Source organism: Anabrus simplex, chromosome 5 (assembly GCF_040414725.1).
Source record: "Anabrus simplex isolate iqAnaSimp1 chromosome 5, ASM4041472v1, whole genome shotgun sequence".
NCBI classification, from domain to species: domain Eukaryota; kingdom Metazoa; phylum Arthropoda; class Insecta; order Orthoptera; family Tettigoniidae; genus Anabrus; species Anabrus simplex.
The window spans coordinates 27,961,069-27,982,340 of NC_090269.1; the positions used below are offsets into that span (position 1 = coordinate 27,961,069).

General features: G+C 40.7%; 1 protein-coding gene and 1 pseudogene across 4 annotated transcripts in view; both read right to left on the reverse strand.

The window, feature by feature from the left end:
* The window catches only part of LOC136873692 (peptidoglycan-recognition protein LC), a 330,607-nt gene that overhangs the window by 224,289 nt on the left and 85,046 nt on the right, over nucleotides 1-21,272 (reverse strand). The gene's annotated exons all lie outside the window — the stretch shown is intronic.
* LOC136875176 (5S ribosomal RNA) lies at nucleotides 2,434-2,552 on the reverse strand (annotated as a pseudogene).

Genomic DNA, 21,272 nt, shown 5'->3' on the forward strand with positions numbered 1-21,272 from the left:
CAGTGGTCCAAATCATCATCAGCTGACTTATTTAGAACAGCTATTAGTAGGGAGAGGTCTGGACCAAATTGACCGCCAACGTCCACTGAGGGTACGGCACTTGTCAAGAAGAAGACGGAAATATTTCTTTGAAGTGCAGCTTCGCCCAATCGAGTTAGGCCCGGTTTCTTCAACTGTGTTTTAAATTTTACTTAATAAATGTTAACTAACAATTGTTATTAATTTAATACTTCCGTTAAAAGTACCTCGTTTCACGAACAAATTTCCAGATTTGTTACGAGACAATTGTTAGGCCTAAAGACAAAATAATTAACACGTTTCCGTGAGATTTCGGAACGCGTCTGGCAGTGAGCGTCTTTTGTTTCTTTACATAAAGCGCTCCTAGCGGTATGTTGGAGTAGTATTTTGTCACACATGGTTGACATTATTATAGGTTATGGTTAGTGGAGACCGCTAAGACGTAAACATGTCACGTAAGAGGCAACAAAAGCGTTATTATGATGAATGCGAGATAAATGTCGTTACCGTATAGATTTAATATTAAAGTATGGGAAAGAACGGACTTTTATATAACATTCAATATATTATTATATGAGTGCAATCTAAGGCTGTTACATCACCGGGGAAATGTGATAACTGATATGTCTTGATTGATTTTCGAGCATTATTTTACTGCGGGAAAAATAATGTAATGCCTTGTTAATGCTGCAATGGCAGCAGGAATTCTTTGCAGAAATCTACACACTCTTGTCTTGCACTCATGAACATAGTCATCTACAATTACATGAAAAGAGTCTGAAGCATAATATCGAAGAACTATAAGCAACTGCTACACTGGAGACATTGATAAGTTTCAATATGTGGGAAACTCTAGCCTATTTTCAATTTCTTCATTATGACTTTGGTAATTGGATATCTTTGTAGAAAACTTTCTTCTAACATCTCTATAGTTTCTTGTTAGTATGGGTCGTCCTTTGCCTTCTTCAGTTTATAAATAGTCTTTAAACAGCAGTAAAGCTTCAAACTTAATAAATGTTAACTAAGAATTGTTATTAATTTAATACTTCCGTTAAAAGTACCTCGTTTCACGAACAAATTTCCAGATTTGTTACGAGACAACTGTTAGGCCTAAAGACAAAATAATTAATACTTCCGTTAAAAGTACCTCGTTTCACGAACAAATTTCCAGATTTGTTACGAGACAATTGTTAGGCCTAAAGACATTTAGAAATGTTAACAGCTGTTAAAAGTTTCACAAAGTGCTGCTGCCATGTTAATTTAACACAAGTATTAACAATACGTTAGAGTAAACAATTCTTGATGAAACGGCCATTTTCACAATTAGAATTAAGGAAGGTTCAACCTTTTCAATACAAAATGTGTTGTACAAGGTGTTCACAACATATTATTTAATATATTATATTATATTTTTAACTTATTATAACGGCCATTTTGTTAAATTATGTGTAAAGTTTCCTTAACAGCAATGTTAACGCTTAACATTCGTTGAAGAAACTGGGCCTAAGTATTTACTGTAAAGATCCTTCAAATTAAAATAGCTTTCTTGCATGGGCGCCCGCAGGATCTTTTCCAGGGGGGGGGGGCACATTAACAATTTTCTTGAATATAAAAACCAATATAACGTCAGCAACATTAAATTGTTTACAGAAACTTCCAGTTATAACATATGCTAGATGACTGTCAGTAATTTCAGTTTATGAAATAATCTGGTATGATATTAAACAATTGAACATCAACATCTTTAGAATTCCAGGGGGGGTGCCCCCCCTTGCCCCCTCTTGCGGGCGCCCATGTTTCTTGATATCAAGAGGCGCAAAAGAGATTCCCTTTACAACAACAAATAATTCAAGAAGACGCATTACACGCCCATAAAACAAAACCGTTTTATTTTATACTTGTACTAGTCTTAAAATAACAGCCAACTTCATCTACTGTAGGAATGTGATAGCTGCTTCCTTCCTCATAAGGCAGTTACGAAAGTGAGGGCGTTAAATGCTACAATCACAAGCTGATAGCCTGGCAAGGTCACCCGGTCTAATCCCATGACCAACAGCGACCACAAGACATTGAATGGTAAGCCACAGAGTGAGGCACTCTGGGAATTACCCGAACTGTATCACCCGCATAGGCCTTTAACAGTACAGTGCAGTACAAGTACAGTATTTCATGGTTAGTTCCGTAGTTTTCCACAGCCCAGGGCGTCACAAGTGCAGTGAGGCATCGCCGAACAGGAGCGGTGCGGCGAAGTGAAGGTAATGTCCTTTTTCTTGCACCAAAAGTCGGGACATATTTTTCTCTCTCCACCCAGACCTCGTACCGCTTTTCAAATTACGTGGCAGAGTCGAGAATCGAACCAGGGCCTCCGGGGGTGGAACTATCTACTACACCACAGAGGTGGACTAAAATGAATTGAGCCAACGGCACGTGATGTTCTGAAGCGGTCGTCCATCCTAGTACTGACCACGCCAAATGTTGCTTAACTGCGGTGATCGGACGAGAACCTGTGTATTCATCATGGTATGACCGTTGACATTTTTATTTTCACTCGATGAAAAAGTAATTTGTAATTGTAATTAAGTAAAATATTTCTCAGGTAGCTGTAATGCAGCTCGATTTTTTTTTCTTGCAACTACAGTAGAGTCACACCAAATACAGTAGAGACAATACGCGATACTCAGCGAGATATCGAGGGACAGCTATTAGAGCTCTCTCTAGCGGGTAGACCTGAGAACTACTGATTCTGTCATAAGAGCACGTGTATTTGTGTGTGAAGTTTTTGGTGTTATTTATGCGTTTTCAGTGAGTTGACATAATTAAATAGTAGCGTGTGTCATTCCTTGATATCTCCTCTCAACATGAGGGGAAAGGTATTTGCTGTGTTTGGCTGCAGTAACTATGAAGTAGAGAAGAATGCGCGGTCTTTCTTTCGCTTCCGTCGTGACAAGAAATGTAAATAATATTGTGTTTGTATAAATAATCTTCCAGTGACAGAGAGATTTTTATAGTACTTCATAATTTTCTGACCTGCTCGACCCATATTTTAACTGGCTTAAAATATAATACGCATATTTTATTGTATAGTGCAGCAGTTAACCTTCAATACCGATGTGTTTTTGTAGGTGTGATCTGTGGGTTTTGAAATGTCACAGAAGAGATTTGGATAAGGTGTACAAGAAAGAAGGGACGTTACGCTTATATAAGAATTATAAGATCTGATTCAGATCATTTCCAGGCCAGCGACTTTAAAAATCCTCGACTATACAGCTAAGGGTATGTTACACTTTTACTCTAATTGTACGTAAATATTCCTCAAAGCATCACTATCGACAACATTTTCATATTCTTTCTTTTATCCCTCTTCTCAGATTAAAGCTGGGATTTTATAGATTTTTTTTCTGTTAGTAGGCTTCATTTTAAGAGGAAAATTCTCCAGCTCTTAAATGTTAATTCATTGCATCATGTGTGTAAGGAATGTGCCGATATTTTTATTGACAAGTGTCTTAATGTGATGATACAATGTTTTTTAAATGAGAAAAAAAGACAAATCTAACCGTAAAAGTTCAGGCAGTAATGTTAACGCAGAAAAAGTAATGCATAAATGAAAGATCAAGCCATTTCACATCTTGTTTATATGTCTAATTTCAATCTTTAAATAATAACCTTTTAAATAATTCTTCATTCATTTATCCAGAATTGCTTTAACAACTTCGAAGTTAATATCTCAATAATACATTATTTCTAGACGTAATTTATTTATCCATTTTCGTATATGCATTTCCATTGATATTGGAATTTAGCGCGACTCTTCAGGTCAAGTCACTAGAAGCGCCACCGTCGAATTGTCTTCCATTTTAACAAGGCTAAATCCGTAAGTGTCGCATATTGTCTCTACTGTATTTGGTCACACAATGCTGTATCTTGTGTCACGGACCTACAGTGGAGGGGGTGGGGAGAGGGAGTTGCCGAGTTGCCCGGTTTCGAACGGTATTCGATTTGCACCGGCTGTCTGTTTTGATCTACATAATCTAAATATTATTCCGTCGTCACAGTACGTACAAAAGTAAGCACTGCGTTTGACTTTATTTACAAAAGTATAGGCGTATTGTAATTCATTATAAATTTGTTCAACATTTTACAAGAACGTTTAAAATTTTGTGAAAGTAATTAAGAGTGTTCAAACAGATGTGTACAGTGGGTAAAATAAGTATTCATACACTGCATGTGCGGCTTGTCACACATCTTTAATAAAAACACAAACACGTCATGTCCTAGTTCATGAATTATATTTCTTAATTAAGTGTGAAGAACCACCTACGGATATAAATTATGCAGTCTTTACAACAAAACAAAATGTAAATAATTTTCTGTGCGCAAAACGAATATTCATACATGTTGAATCAATCTCCTCAAACACACACAGTTTGACAATCATTACTTAGTATGCATTCCCTAGGCATCGATAACTGCTTGAAGCCTTCGTGACACGGAGCTTAGAAGATTTGATGTGCTTTTTGCATCAATTTTCGACCATTTCTACTTCAGATGATTGAGGAAGTCTTCTTCTGACGAGCATGTCCGTTTCCTTACTTTCCGCTCCAATAATGCCCACGTATTTTCTATGGGATTCGTGTCTTGGGACTGTGAAGGCGTTGGAAGTTGCTCGCGAACATAATACAGCAGCCTGTTATACGAGCTGTGTGCTTATGATCGTTGTCTTGATGAAAAAACAAACGAGTCCTCGGGATTTAATTTCGCAACACTGGCCGGCAAATTATCACTCCACCATGCTTGACTGTTGATACTAGGTTCTTAGGGTCAAATTCTTGATTTGGTTTATACCACACATACCTTCGCCCATTAGATCCAAAAGGGTTGAACTTGCGCCCATATCCGGGAATATAAGCTCCTTCCAGTATTACATCGATTTGTTGAGATATGTGTGAGCAAAATCCAGTCTTTTCACCCCATTGTGTTTGTTAATGAAAGGTTCTTTTCTTAACGCTCTGCCTTTTAATTCAGCTTCGTGAATGTTAATTCCTTATGGTTTGAGGTGTTACTTCATTGTCTGTTGCTATTGCGATGTCTTCAGTAAGCATTTGGGCTCTCATGCCTGAGTTCTTGCACGCTTCTTGTACTACATATCACGCCCCTCGGTCCGTTAGAGCTCTCGGACATCCAGACGTTTGTATATTCGCCGTAGATCTTGTTTGTGGGTATTTGTTCACAACATACTGGACAGTAGCATGCGACAGGTTCAGGTTTTTAGCAATGTTTCGGTATCTATGTCCCTCTTGTCATACGGAAACTATTATTTTTACCTTCACAACATTCTTCAACTCACCCGATCGACGTCCCATTCCTGTACACCATTAGTTCCAGGCAATAATACTCACTGTGTACATTTACGCTGTTTTATCCGTAATAATAATAATAATAATAGCTGTTCTTCTCTTTGCACCACTTCTTCCACGTACTGGTGGCGTCGTGAGGATGAAACATGTGACCCTGTTTTACGGTTGAATGCTCTTCCTGACAGCAACTTTATGTATTCACTATTACTTGTTTCTGTGATGTTTGGCAGTGGTGTGTTGTGTGTGTCTGAAGAGGAGTATCGGGTCCAGCACAAATACTCAGTTCCCTAGTTAGAAGTATCAACCAGACATACGTACCTTAGTAAAGATATCGTATTACTTCCTGGTAAAACTTATTATGTTCATTAAATAGCACATTTAACTATGATTAACTTTGTGTAACAATATCGTTGAACCTCTGTGTGGAGGGGAAACTTACTGAACGAGAGAGAAATGTGATGTCTTCGTTATGCTTGACGTCCGACTGAGTCCGGGGGTAGTTACTCGCCAGTATTCATTTTGCGACTACTGGACTATATTATGGCACCTCTAAGAGCGAAGAATCAAGAATCTTTATTTGCCATTAAGCATATAAAATGAAATAGGCTTCGTCAACTGATAATAATTTAGTACTTCATATTAACAAGGCTAAATGTACAAACACCGTTTATTAAAACTTAATACTAACATTATGCATGAATTTAGAGATATTATAAAATGGACTTTCTAATAACCAATCATACAATTTCCTTTTAAAATTGCTTAAAGGATTGAACCCTGCAGAATGTGGTGATTAATTAAATAATCTTAAGCAAATAGTTTTATGTGAGAGAGCAGTTTTTGACAGCATATTTATTGGGATGTCAATGTCAGCTTTGCCCTAAGTATTATGAAGGTGAATGTTTTCCCTAGTACTGAATTCATTTTTTTTAAACATAGGTATGTCAAAGAGACATGAATATATAAACCTACAGTATTTTAAGCTTATTGAAGAGAGGTCGACAATGGTCACCTATACCAGCTCTACACATTGTGGGGACAACCATTTTCTGTATTAGAATAATATTATATACAGTGACTCGCATCATTATTCGGACAGACATGATTTATACATTTTCATTTGTATTGGTCATTTCATTAATAATAAAGCACTGATATAAATTAAATACAAGTGTCTGTAAGGAATATAAAAACTAAACGTCCATCATTCTTCTAATGAACACTGTCAATTAAATTATAATAATTAAAAAACAAAATCAAAACCAAAACCAATCTTGCACACAATTATTCGGACACTTTCCTTTTTACTTATGATTCTAATGGTTCAGGGTCTGGTGGGCTTTCCTTTCATTTTAATTACTTCTCTGAGTCGACTTGGCATGCTCTCCACTAATATCCGGGTATAATCGGGAGATATCCTCTGCCACTCTTCTTGAAGCCGGTTTTTCGACTGTTCTCTAGATGTGATTGTTGTTTTTCTTATTACTTTATCAAGTTTGTCCCAAAGATTCTCAGTCACATTCAAGTCTGGTGATTAAGGGGGAGGATGAAACACATTTTGGCAATTAAACAATAACCACATCCTTACATTCCAGGCCATATGCTGTGGATCGTTATCTTGATAAAACTTAAAATGTTTACCAACCCCCATATTTTCGGCACTCTTTTTCATATTGTCCCTCGGTATTCTAAGGTATTGAAAGTAGTCCATTTTAACCTCAATAAAAACCAATTCACCAACTCCATTCGTCGACATCCACCCCCACACTATTACATGTCCACCGCCATCCTTCACAGTTGCTTTCAGATTTTTCTCTTGAAGCTCAGTATCAGGACGCCGCCAATCTGTTATCCTCTCATCAGACTGAAATATGTTCAATTTACTCTCATCAGGAAATAGACCTTCATTCCACCACTCATTGTCTTCTCTAGCATGCTCTTTGGCAAATAGCATTCTCTTTCATCGAATTATTCGATTTATGAAGGGCTTCCTTCTTGCAATACGGCCGTGAAAGTTGCCTCTTCTGCGCACCCTCCGTATTTTTTCGGGATGTTTTTTGGTGTCTGCGGCAATCTCCGTAACGAGTTTTGGAGCACGAAACCTGGGTTCCTTTTTTGTTTTTCTGTTGATATAACACTCTTCTCTCACAGAAAAAGTTCTTGGACGTCCCTTATGTGGTAGATGTTCAATCCAGTCTTCCTCCCGGAATCTTTTGATAATATAAGAGACTGTACTTTTCTTCATTTGTAACATTTCAGCAATTTGACGACAACTTTCACCTTTGGCATGGTGAAAAATTACTAGCTGCTGCTGTTCGATTGTGCTCTCTCTTCCTCGGCGGCCCATTTTCTCTTAAGTTGTACACAGCACTCTAACACACTGAATGTTTATGTTCATATTATCCATGGCTCTTCTACACACGACCTCTGCATGGCAACTGACTTGTGTCCGAATAATTTTGTTGAAGCACGTTAACTGAGTTCTGAGGTTCCAGGGTCACAACGCCGTGTTGAATCTGTCAAACTGGGTTATGTCAGGAACTAGTTTGCGTGTACAATATTTTCTCTGAAACACAGGGCCAGTGTGTAGCAAAGTCTATAATTAATGTGTCCGAATAATTATGTGAGTCACTGTACGTAAGAAGAATGCCCTCATAATAACAGCCCATAAGTAATGAGTGACTGGTAGAAACAAAAGAAACAATAAATTATCATTTTTTCCTTATGTAGCACCACAGGGAATACAAACAGAACGACAAGGTTAATTTGAAATTCTCTGTTTCTATTGTTTACTTATCTTTCACGCTGTGCTGCACCAATTTCTGTGAAACATTTCGTTTTGTGGTTTTATAATTTTGATGGCTACCTACACTGTATGAGAATACTGGCAGGTAAGTGGGCATTAAGTTTTGTCATACTGATCGCTGTCAGTCATCTACGATACTTCAGAGCTTGTGTGTTAACCAGCCTATAGCTCATACATTCCCTGAAAAGGATTTATTTATTTATTTATTTATTTATTTATTTATTTATTTATTTATTTATTTATTTATTCATCATCATCATCTGTTTACCCTCCAGGGTCGGCTTTTCCCTCGGACTTAGCGAGGGATCCCACCTCTACCGCCTCAAGGGCAGTGTCCCGGAGCTTCAGACTCTTGGTCGGGGATACAACTGGGGAGAATGACCAGTACCTCGCCCAGGCGGTCTCACCTACTATGCTGAACAGGGGCCTTGTGGAGGGATGGGATGAATGGAAGGGATAGGCAAGGAAGAGGGAAGGAAGCGGCCGTGGCCTTATGGTAGGTATCATCCCGGCATTCGCCTGGAGGAGAAGTGGGAAACCACGGAAAACCACTTCCAGGATGGCTGAGGTGGGAATCGAACCCACCTCTACTCAGTTGACCTCCCGAGGCTGAGTAGACCCCGTTCCAGCCCTCGTACCACTTTTCAAATTTCGTGGCAGAGCCGGGAATCGAACCCGGACCTCCGGGGGTGGCAGCTAATCACGCTAACCACTACACCACAGAGGCGGACATTTATTTATTTATTTATTTATTTATTTATTTATTTATTTATTTATTTATCTGAGTTCAATAGAAGTTATTCTAATTCAAGTAGCAGTGCATAATAGATTTTTACAATTGGCTTTACTTCGCACCGCCTTATGGCGACGATGGGACAGGAAAGGGCGTGGCCTTAACTGACGTACAGCCCGAGCATTTGCCTAGTGTGAAAATAGGAAACCATGTTGCCGAATGTAGGGTTCGAATCCATTATCTCTCGAATGCAAGCCTACATCTGCGCACCCCTAGAACTCGCTCAGTTCAGAATATATTAATAACAGAGAGAACAGAATACATTAATTAAATACATAATAAGTTATAAGGGTCGATCAAAAAGTTTCTGTTCAACGGCCGTTCAGTCCTGAATCGAGATGCCAATCAGGCAAAATCGCCGTGAGCATTGAGTCACTCATCCCATCGACTCACCATGTTGAAGATCCCCGTGTTCTGCTGCGTGAAGAAGTCGGTAACAGCCTGCTGCACATCCTCGTCCGACAGGAACCGCCGACCCTTCAAGGCCTTTCTGAGGTGGCCGAGGCATGGGGAGCGATCAGGACTATTGGGCGAGTGTTCGAGTGTTGCCCGCTTGTTGTTGTCCATAAAGGATGAGGCTGGCCTCCCAGACTGACCGGCGTCTTGCCTTGAAACTAGACCTGCACGGAACTTGGTGCACCATTCCACAACGGTGGCTTTCGACAGACATGCTACCCCATACGCAGTCTTCATTCTCCAATGGATGTCCACCAGGGTTCGTCCTTCGGCAGCCAAGAACAGCACGTTGGTCCTGTTTGGACGCATTTGGTAATAACGTTGCTGTAGTCCACATGGCCGCATTTAACTCACACACAACGGCACGACACGACTACCACACCAGTCCCTCTGCCTACATGTTCGTGCATATATACCCGCATCGGAGTTGCGCCACGTTGCATGTCCGCTGCAGGAACGCCCTTACAAAATGAATTACAAGAATACAGAACAGAGTAGAGTAGACAGCATTCATTTATTGGAATACAGGTATTTGATAAATGCATAAATTATTTTTGTTACGAATATTTGTCTGTGACTACATTTAGTATTATATTTAAACCTAATAGTAATTATATCCATTTCACATGTTACAACCTCCCTCCCCCCCCTTTTTTTCTTTTTTTGTCGTAGATGTAATACAGTGCTACATATTCTAGGACAAACATATACATGATTTTCGTTAGCGATTGTTTTATTTTTTCTTATTTCTTTTGACACATACTTATTTTTTTAAAAACAATAAACATTTTATTGTTCTCCTCAGTGTAATCTATTCCTTGTTTAATAATTTAACAACAGTACAGAATTCTTTCTCACTTTCTATTTCTGTTCTATACTCCTTTCCTAGATATTTTACTCTGATTGCATCCGTCTCCCTACAAACTCTCAATAGATACACCTTTTCCACTATTTTTCTTCTCTCTTTCTTTTTTAATCCCTTTACCCTCCAAGGTTGGTTTTCACCTTGGACTCAGCGAGGGATCGCACCTCTACCTGGGCCAATGACCTAGATGTTAGGCCACTTTAAACAACAAGCAAGCATTATCATAGAGCACCTCCAACACCTTAAGGACAGTGTTCTGGAGCGTGAGACTTTGCGTCAGGGGGAAACAGCTGAAGAGTGGGAGGACCGGTACTTCACCCAGACGGCCTCACCTGCTATGCTGAACAGGTTTTTCTTTGTTTCTTTTTACAATCTGCTGTACGTCGCACCTACACACATAGGTCTTATGGCGACGACAAATGGGAAAGGCCTAGAAATGGGAAGGAAGCAATCCTGGCCTTAATTAAGGTACAGCCCCAGCGTGTATCTGGAGGAGAAGTGGGAAACCACGGAAAACCATCTTCAGGGCTGCCGACAGTGTGGTTCGAACCCACTATCTCCCGAATGGAAGTTGATAGCCATGTGACCCAAACCGCGTAGCCACTTACTCTGGGCTGAACAGGGGTCTTGTGAAGGGGGAAGCGGCGGTGGCCTTAAGTTAGGTACCATCCCAGCATTTGCCTGGAGAAGAAGTGGGGAAAACCTCGGAAAATCACTTCAAGGAAGGCTGAGGTGGGAATCGAACCCCTCTACTCAGTTCACTTCCCGAGGCTGAGCGGACCCCGTTCCAGCTCTCGTACCAGTTTTCAAATTTTGTGGCTGAGCCGGAAAACGAACCCGCGCCTCCGGGGATGCCAGCTAATGACACTAACCAGCACATCACACCTCTTACTTCTCGTTTGAAGTCTTTCTTTCTTTAGTGATTTTTGTGTGTGGATAATTTCGCAGAATTCCGATGTTATTTTAGTCTTACATTCTGCTTTACTCATCTGCTTCTCAATATCCTTCACTCTAATCGTTACTTTCTCGCATAATTTCTTATATTTGTTTTGAATCATTTTATCCTCCCATTCCTATTTATTAAGCATCCTTTTAACTTTCATTAGCTAGTAGTCATCATTTAAGTGTTTCATCTGGTGTTGGTATACAAAGACATAAAAGTGAAAAATTAATTTCTAAATTAAACAAAAGGTTGAAAATATGTCACTATGAAGCAGTTCTGAAGCCAGTGGTTATGTATGCATCCGAAATCCTGTCCCTAAATACCAATAAATGACTTCTCGAAGAACTGGAGAAAAAGGAGGGCAGAATTAGGAGAGTCATGGAATCGAACTACAAGAACGGCATCCACCAAAAAAGATACAGTAAGGAAGTCTATAACAAGATAGAGAGAATTCCAGACACGATCCGTAAACGAATGGACGGAAACAGGTTGACCAAACAGATCTTTCACCTGTTTGATTCAAAACCTAAATCCTTGGTTTAGAAACACTAAAGAAGACCTTCAAGAGCTACAGATAAAACCGGAAGATGCCTTTGAAAGAGGTCTTTTTCGAAAAAAAGAAAATGATAAACGAGTTAACTCGAGACAAACAAGCAAAAAGAAGACACGGTGTACCTTAGACAGAGGAACGCAAGCAGACCCACTCAGAAAGAATGAGAGAATTCTGGGCTCAAAAGAAAGCAAAGTTCACTGCCAAATGTAACAATTACAATTGGCTTTACGTCGCACCGACGTAGGTAGGTCTTATGGCGACAATGGAATAGGAAAGGCCAAGCAATGGGAAGGAAGTGACCGTAGCCTTAATTAAGGCCTGGTGTGAAAATGGGAAACCACGAAGAACCATCTTCAGAGCTGCCGACAGTGGGGTTCGAACCCACTATCTCCCGGATGCAAGCTCACAGCTGCGCGCCCCTAACCGCACGGCCAACTCGCCCGGTCTAAATGTAACGAGACTTAACGTGGTCCTCGATGACCCTAGCGAATAAATAATAAATTATTATTATTATTATTATTATTATTATTATTATTATTATTATTATTATTATTATTATTATTATTATTATTATTATTATTATTATTATTACCGTGGGTAGTGGATCAGCAGAGGTGAAAGAAGGTGCCGGGATGAATGGGTCTAACTACAGAGTCAAAGTTAATTTAAAATTTTAACGAAGGTTTTTTTTTTTTGTTGTAAAAATTACAAGTGACAAAATCACAGGTACTAGTAGCAAAAGACAAGTCTATTTAAGACAAGATTGTTGGTCTAAAGGGAACTTGTGCTTTAAGTCCTCACTTAACACTTCCTGAGCTTCGACCTTATTTCTACAAAGATCACCATATTATGCAAGGGCAGAACACCCCTCAATACATGGAGCACTAGCTCCGTGATTTACAATGTCAAGCCTCCTAGAGGCACTTTTGCAATTCTTGAAAAGAGCAGACACGCTCTCAGTTTTTCAAGCCTAGTCAAGGCAACACTAAAAATGTCTTACACTTTCTGGCCTTCCATGGCCCAGCTTACAAATTGAAACAGGGGTATCTCGTACCCAACCTACAGGGCCTTCGAGTAAAAGAAATAACCGTTAAATAAATGGCCCAAACAAAAAAGGAAGGAGGCGGATACTTGCACTCCTATATGTAGCTTCTTAAAACCTAAAAGGTACTAGGCCGATGAAACAGGGGCTATTCCCAAACTATGGAGGTGACTCGTATAAGAATTATTTAAGACATTAAGGAAGAGAAGAAAATCAGTTACCAAAAAGTAGTCACCTCAAACCAAAATGAAGGGGAGCTCGAGAGGGTAAATCACTCTCTATCCCCGAATTACAGTTACAGATTCAATTAAGTTTTTACATAAGCCGGCAAAAAATTACATGTTTAGAAAGATAGGTTACATGGTTCCCGCGGGTTAAACTGCTGAGCTAGCAAGAAATAAAGATGTTAAATGGCCATTACTTTGCTGAAGACCTGCTGCCTGATGAAAGAGGCACCACCCGCCTCCTGCTTCACATTCACATGCTTAGATAGACGTTGATCAAATGGCCAAGAGACGTGAAAATCCGCAGTTTATAAACCCTCGGGGAAAGTTCGAGACCTTTCATGAATAATCAAGCCACACCCTCTCACTTTTATTGGTAGATGAAATGGTTACACACAAAATCGAAGGAGAAACCTGTGATAGGCTGAAAATTAATTACAGAAATTAGGGATTGGCTGAATTCAAAACTGGCGGAAAGAAAAGGTCAATATTGCCAACCCAAAAATAAATGAACATAATTTAGTAAAGGACAAACTTATGAATACAAAATTTCTTCAAAAATGTTCCTTAACTTCGCACCAGGGTGCATGATCATAGTTTTTTAGCAGATACATCTATGACAGAATGTTCACACTTCTTGAAGAACGGAAAACAAAACAAGTTGAAATGCACTCAGTTCAGGAAACTTCACCATAAAAAAAAAAAAAAAACTTACGGTAGTGACATCTTCTGAGGAAAAGTTTAAGTAAGTCAAGTTCCTAGTTCGGAGTTTCTCCTGTAGAGGAGGTTTTATTGGCGCAAGATTTAAAAGTGCGGCGTAGGGGTGTACCGCCCGGTACAATTATTATTATTACTATTATTATTATTATTATTATTATTATTATTATTATTATTATTATTATTATTACCTACAAATTGTAGATACAATCCAGGGATGGTGATTGGAGAAAAGTCGTAGCCCCACATACACGAAGGTGTCTCCATCCCCACTTCCACGTTACAATATTAAAAAGTTACAACTATAGGTAACAGAATGTTCTTATATACAGTTACCATATTTATATAACGTATTATTTACATAATGCCGGCCCCGTGGTGTAGGGGTAGCGTGCCCGCCTCTCGCTGCGAGGCCCCGGGTTCCATTCCCGGCCAGGTCAGGGTTTTTTCTCTCGACCTAAGGGCTGTTTTGAGATCCACTCAGCCTACGTGATTAGAATTGAGGAGCTATCTGACGGTGAGATGGCGGCCCTGGTCTCGAAAGCCCAGAATAACGGCCGAGAGGATGCGTCGTGCTGACCACACGGCCCCTCATAATCTGCAGGCCTTCGGGCTGAGCAGCGGTCGCTGGGCAGGCCAAAGCCCTTTCAAGGGAGTTAAGTGCCGTGGGATTTGGTTTGGTTTTTTGGTTTGGTATTATTTACATAATATTCACAGGACCTGCTCAACATTCAAGTAATTCCACACACACACACACACACACACACACACACACACACACACACACACACACACACACACAAACACACACACTCTCTCTCTCTTTGACTAGGCTGGCTCATTCATACCCACATACAGTCTCACTCACTCGGGATCACATAAACTTTCATCCGCATACTGAACATATTCACACAGTAGAATATTATGTTATGTTCAGAAGGTTTCGTTATATATACATTTTTTTACCTCTTTACAGAATTTTTCAGTAGTAGTTCTTTTGTCTCTGGTGCGAGTTCCATTCCACAGCCGAGAAAACGAATAAAGAAGCCACTTTGATAAGATGCTGTTCTGGAAAGGTATTCCATGTAACGAGTGATGGAGATTGAACATTGAAACAGCATTTATCACACGTACACAAGTATTGTAGTGACAACCAAATTATCCACGTTTAAGGCATACTACGGTTTTAATAACATTCAAATGAGCCAAAGAATCTCCAGATACTAACTTACATTATGACGTGGGCAGCACAATGGATCCTGAATGTTTTTACTTTGCTTTCATGGCAGTGTTTGCTCAGTGGACCTCAACGAGACTGGTTGAACTCTGATTCATGTCACGGCTCGTTCAAAGATTGTCATCCTGACCTGAGCATGGAACAAAGCCTCCTCGTAAGTGGCAGAAATCCTATCTCTGCACTACGGTATTGAACTATGGAATACCTTAACAAACTTCTGTTGTCCCATTGAAAACCTTGTATTATTCGCTTATACGACCTAGTCTAGAGTACTGCTCTGAAGTGTGGATCCCCTCACAGCAATACTTAGTTAATGCCTTAGAGCGAGTACAGATCAGATTCTCAAAATGGATCAGTAAAAAGTGTTTGGATATCAAGCTGTCATCGACAGAGTATGATTTGTTTTGTCCAAACATGTGTATTGAGTCGCCAACACTTGTCTTTCATGGTTATATCTGTTTATTAGTTTGACAGACAAGTGTATTTTTATCTTCAACCCGTCTTTCTTCCTTTCGTCTGCCTTCTATGACAATCAACAAACACAGAAACAATTAAGCAATACAATAGGTACGGTACCGAGGTAATTTACGAAAGCCACACACGTGAAACGACTGTTAGCTAGACGCCGGGCAAAGAAAGAATAAATGAAACCGGGTGAGTTGGCCGTGCGGTTAGGGGCGGTCAGCTGAGAGCTTGCATCCGGGAAATAGTGGGTTCGAACCCCACTGCCGGTAGCCCTGAAGATGGTTTTCCGTGTTTTTCTCATTTTCACACCAGGCTAATGATAAGGCTGTACCTTCATTAAGGCCACGACTGCTTCCTTCCCACTCCTAGGCCTTTCCTATCCCATCGTCGCCATAAGACCTATCTGTGTCGGTGCGATGTGAAATAAATTACAAAAAAATGATTGTGCGCATGCCCGAAGCCAACTACAGGTGTGAAAATCGACTGCTTGGTGATGTGTAAAACAGCTTGGTATTACTTGGGTTAGCGTAGCTGTGTGTGGCGTCTTTAAGTAGCTCAAGTTGGTGGGATCGATTCCGACTCAGTGCTCAAGTACGCCAGCATTGGATCGGCGGATTTACCGGCACGTAAAAAGAATTCTTGCGCGATATGATTCCGGCACCTCGACGTCTCTGAAAACCGTAAAAAGTACCGTACTTAATGGGACATAAAACCAATAACACTAATATTACTAAGGATACAACAGATCATCTAATTTAGTCTTCATATTTTCCCAACTCTGTGGGTATGGAAGTTTTCTCACTTCTACAATGTTTCAGAGGACTCACAAGAAAATTAAAGCCATTCCATCAGTGGTAGTTACCAATCCGACATGTTTCACACCCTCGACATCATCAGACAGTGATTCATATTGAACTGTACAAAATTCTTGGTATTTAACAATTTTTATTTGATTAAAATTAACTTGTTCTTGGTTTTTCAAGTCCATGGTGTTCTTTTATTTCATAATAAGCCAACAAAAATTATTTACATTGAACTACGCTAAAACTTTGAGCACCGAGCTCGATAGCTGCAGTCGCTTAAGTGCGGCCAGTATCCAGTATTCGGGAGATAGTAGGTTCGAACCCCACTGTCGGCAGCCCTGAAGATGGTTTTCCGTGGTTTCCCATTTTCACACCAGGCAAATGCTGGGGCTGTACCTTAATTAAGGCCATGGCCGCTTCCTTCCCACTCCCAGCCCTTCCCTGTCCCATCGTCACCACAAGACCTATCTGTGTCGGTGCGACGTAAAGCAACTAGCAAAAAAAAAAAAAAAAAAAACAAAAAAACTTTGAGCTTTAAACAAATCGAACTGTGGAGTACAGTACCTATTTGATTTTTAATTCTATTTTGTTTTTACGGTACAGTACTACATAATTTTAATTTTTCATACTGTAATATCTTCTGTTACGTTTAAAAATTATCGTTTTTGAACGTTAAAACTGTAGTTTTTATATCCATTTGTTTAAACCTGGTTTTTAAAAATGACCTTGATAATCCGGCATATTTGATAATTCGGCATTGGCATACCCGGGGATCTGCCAATGCGTTTGTTTTTCAAAATGATGTACGTATTTATTGTACCTGTAAGGCCATACGATAAATAAATAAATAAATAAATGAATAAATAAATTAATAAACTCATTATTATCGAGCATGTTTTACATCAATTCAAAGCATTTCTTCTGAAATTTTGTCACGTATTTTTCTGCAACGGAGCATAGGTGTTCAAGGAAATTTTCAATCCTATTTTCTACGATAATGCTATTATTAAGTTACCTAGTTGCAGTACTGAGGTGACGATATCGTTATTTCAGGGGCGCAGTGAGGTCACGCAGACAATGCGTGCATAGCGACGCAAGGCCGGCACGAACATGGCCTTGCCTAATCTTCCGGGTGGCCTACAGTCTGGGACTCACCAGGTTTCGTGATTCGAAGGTGTTTCCCATGGGGGGACAAGAACTTCACCCATCTCAAGCGGAGTATGGAATGAACAAAAAATTCCCGCGTACAGTATGTGATCCTCTTATTACTAGATGTGATAAAGGTGAGGACTCTGTTTTAAGTCGCACCGACACAGAAAGATCTCATGTCATCAATGGGATAGGGAAGAGCTATGAGTGGGTAGGAAGCGGCCGTAGCCTTCAGTAAGGTACAGCCGCAGCATTTACCTAGTGTGAAAGTGGGAAACCAAGCTACCGACAGTGTTGTTCGAACCCACTACCTCCTGAATGCAAGCTCACAGCTGTTGGCCCCTAACCGCATGGCCAACTCGCTCGGTGAGGTGAGGATCTGTTGACACGATCCTCCTCAATTTTTTCCATGTAACTACTCCTTTTAAATCACAGAATTCCTCATTATCGTATTCGTAAGATGTACGTACACCAGTGATGATCAGGTTGAATTCATGACGTTCAGCTATGACATGAAGCGAGCGTTACATAGCGCGCGTAGTACCTGTCTGTATTTCTTTGTGTGTTCTAATCTCAACAACACACTTTGTTTTAAATATCATCCGGATACTTTTCACAGAACGGCAATTATTCAGTGTCAAAACATCTCCCCACAAGAAAGTTATACAAAACAATATTCTTATAAATAAAATTCTAATGTACTCAGCTTAAAAAGAATTAAAGAAAATCCACGTCTTCTGTATTCCACAGTTTGACTGTGTCACTAGTCAACTAGTAGACTACCTTGATTGAATGGAAAAAAATCCAGGATTTCTGTTGATGGTAATTCTTCAAGGGGGAAAAACGATGTTACGTGCAACGGTTAAACGCCGACGTAGTTCGGTGGCGCAGATCTGAGATCGGAAATGTAACAGCCATGGCATTAATTACGTGCAGCCCGTCGTTTGTCCGGTATGATAATAGGAAGCCACGTAATACAATATTTAGAGATAAAAGATGACAGAGTCAAGAAAGGTGGAAAATTAAAAACTACGAAATCCTAATATTTTTGGATTTTGGCTAGTGGTTAGTGTTATTAGCTGCCACCACCGGAGGCCCGAGTTCGATTCCCGTCTCTGCCACTAAATTTTCCACCTCCGTAGCGTAACGGTTAGTGTTATTAGCAGCCGTCCTCGTGGGTCCGGGTTCGATTCCCGGTATTGCCAAAATTTAAGAATGGCAGGAGGGCTGGTATGTGGTTGAAACGGTACATGCAGCTCACCTCCATTGGGGGTTTTCCTGAAAAGAGCTGCACCACCTCGGAGTGAGGACACGAGTTTGTCCGGCTCCATGGCTAAATTGTTAGCGTGCTGGGTCCCGGGTTCGATTCCCGGCCGGGTCGGGGATTTTAACCTTCACTGGATAATTCCAATGGCTCGCCGGCTGAGTGTGTGTGCCGTCTTCAGCATTAGAATTCATCACAGGTAGGGCCCCATTCTCATAGACGCGCAGGTTGCCTATGCGGCGTCAACTCGAAAGACCTGCACTCAGCCTCTTCGGAGGCCACACACCATTATATATATTACCAATAAATTTGAAAATTGGTACGAGGGCTGGAACGGGGTCCACTCAGCCTCAGGAGGTCAAATGAGTAGAGGGGTTCGATTCCCACCTCAGCCATTCTCGATGTGGTTGTCCCTCGTTTCCCACTTCTTCTCTATACAAATGCCGTGGCGGTACCTAATTTAAGTGCTGCGGTCACTTCCTTCCTTCTTCCTTGCCTATCCTCAACAAGGCCCCTGTTCAGCATAGCAGGTGAGGCCGCCTGGAGAAGACTCTGGTCCCCCTCCCCAGTTGATCGACCAAATGTCTCACGCTCCAGGACACTGCCCTTGAGGCGGTAGAAATGAGATCCCTCGCTGAGTACGGAGGAGAAACCAACCCTGGACGTTAAACGGATTAAGTAAAAAAATACAATCTAGAGAAGACAAACACAGAAAAAAGAAAACAGAACGAGTCTGTTACAGGCAAAGAATATATGATAACATTTTGTGTTTAACGTTCCTGCAAAGAATGTTGCTTTTGAAAGACAAGGAGAGTCCGAATTTTGTCGTAGAAATAGTTTCTAAAGTTTCTAAAATGTTCAGTACTGGCACAGGACTCTGGTATTTAAGCACGTCTTTTCGGAATAAAAAGAAGACCAGAAATTATACTGATCATATCATTCTCAGAACAAGTCGTGGAAGTCGAAGAGCGAATACAACATTATCACAGTCTAGCCTAAGCAAGCATCGAGTGCGGACGTGCTGGGTCGAGTGTGCAGGTGGAGCGGGAGTAGAGTGTGAGCGGTGAGTGCAAGAGAGGAGCGGAGAGTGACGAGGAAGGTGATTGGTGTAGAACAATATCGGGTAGTTATTGGAAGATAGCAGGTGAGAAGGAAGAAGGAAACAGCCAAAAGAGAGGGAGGTAAAGTGGAAATGGGAATGAAGGGTTGAGAGGATGCTGGTGTCAGCAGCGATTATGGTACTGCTAGTTATAGGGGGCGTTGAAGTAAACCTTGGCCCGATTTCCAGTGGCAGTATGAGCAGGGAAGACGTGGAAGTCATAAGGAGGGTGGTAAATGAAGTTGTGGAAGAAGTTTGCCCGTATGAATAAATTAAAAGCATGATACAGGAACAAGCGAAGGAGTTTGAAAATATGAGACAATGGATACAGAAAAAAACGGACGAGAAAATATTCAAAGTGGGAAACAACGAGAGAGAAACTCTGTTACTCAGAGAGAAAATAAGAAAGATGGATGATGAAGCGTTGAAGCTGAAGATAGAAATAGAAGCCAGTAGTCAGGAACGCAGGGATAAATGCGAAGAAAAGGGAGAGGGCAAAGTGGGGACAATTTATAAAGTAGTGGACATCATACAGAATAAAATGAAAATTAACTTCAGCGAACTTGATATAGATGATGCGGAAAGGATAGGGAATGCGCATGGTAACAGGCCTATAAAAGTGAAGTTGTTATCAACATTGATGGCGGGTAACCTACAGAGTGAAAAAATTGGATTAAGAGAGACATGGGAAGAGAAGGAATAAGAATATAAAAATTCTAAAGAAACATTTACTGAGGACCAGACTTCAAGGATTAAGAGCGCACATTATGGGACAGCAATTACAGGTAACCAACGGTCGTTGCATAAGATTCTGGACAGTAACGAAACTACTGGTATTAGAAGACAGCCTGAAGGTGGTGGTGATTATTGTTTTAAGAGGAAGTACAACTAGGCAACCATCCTTTATATAACACTAATCAGAGGAAAAAATCGAAGGGATCCGACACTTCGAAATATGAAGATATCGGCCAAAGAAAGACAAGGGCCACGAAGGGCGTGAAAATGAAAGACTCCCTAGCCCTCGCAAACCTAATAGCGTCGGGGTCGGAAAAGAACAAGAGTTGACCAAGAGAGGTCGGATAGGATAGATGAAAGTGAGGAGCCTGGCAAAAGTAAGTGGAAGCAATGCCAGGACTCAGCTAAGGGCCCCGTGGTCAACAACCCACACTCCAAAGTTCACAGCCCCTGGGGCCCCTTTTAGTCGCCTCTTACGACAGGCAGGGGATACCGTGGGTGTTACTCTACCGCCCCCACCCACAGGGGGAAGAGAGCCTGAAGCAGGAAGAAGTGAGGGGGACGAGAGTGGAAGAAAGGCAGGTATTAGAACGCAGTGCCGGAGAAGACGGGCATGGCGAAGAGGAAAGAACAAAGGGAAACAGTGAGTTATGCAAGCTTTGTATGGTGTCGAGATCGGAGGAAGGGCAGGTAAGAGATCACTGTGACGGAGTGGACGTGCATAGTGAAAAGAAAAGGATAGTGGATGA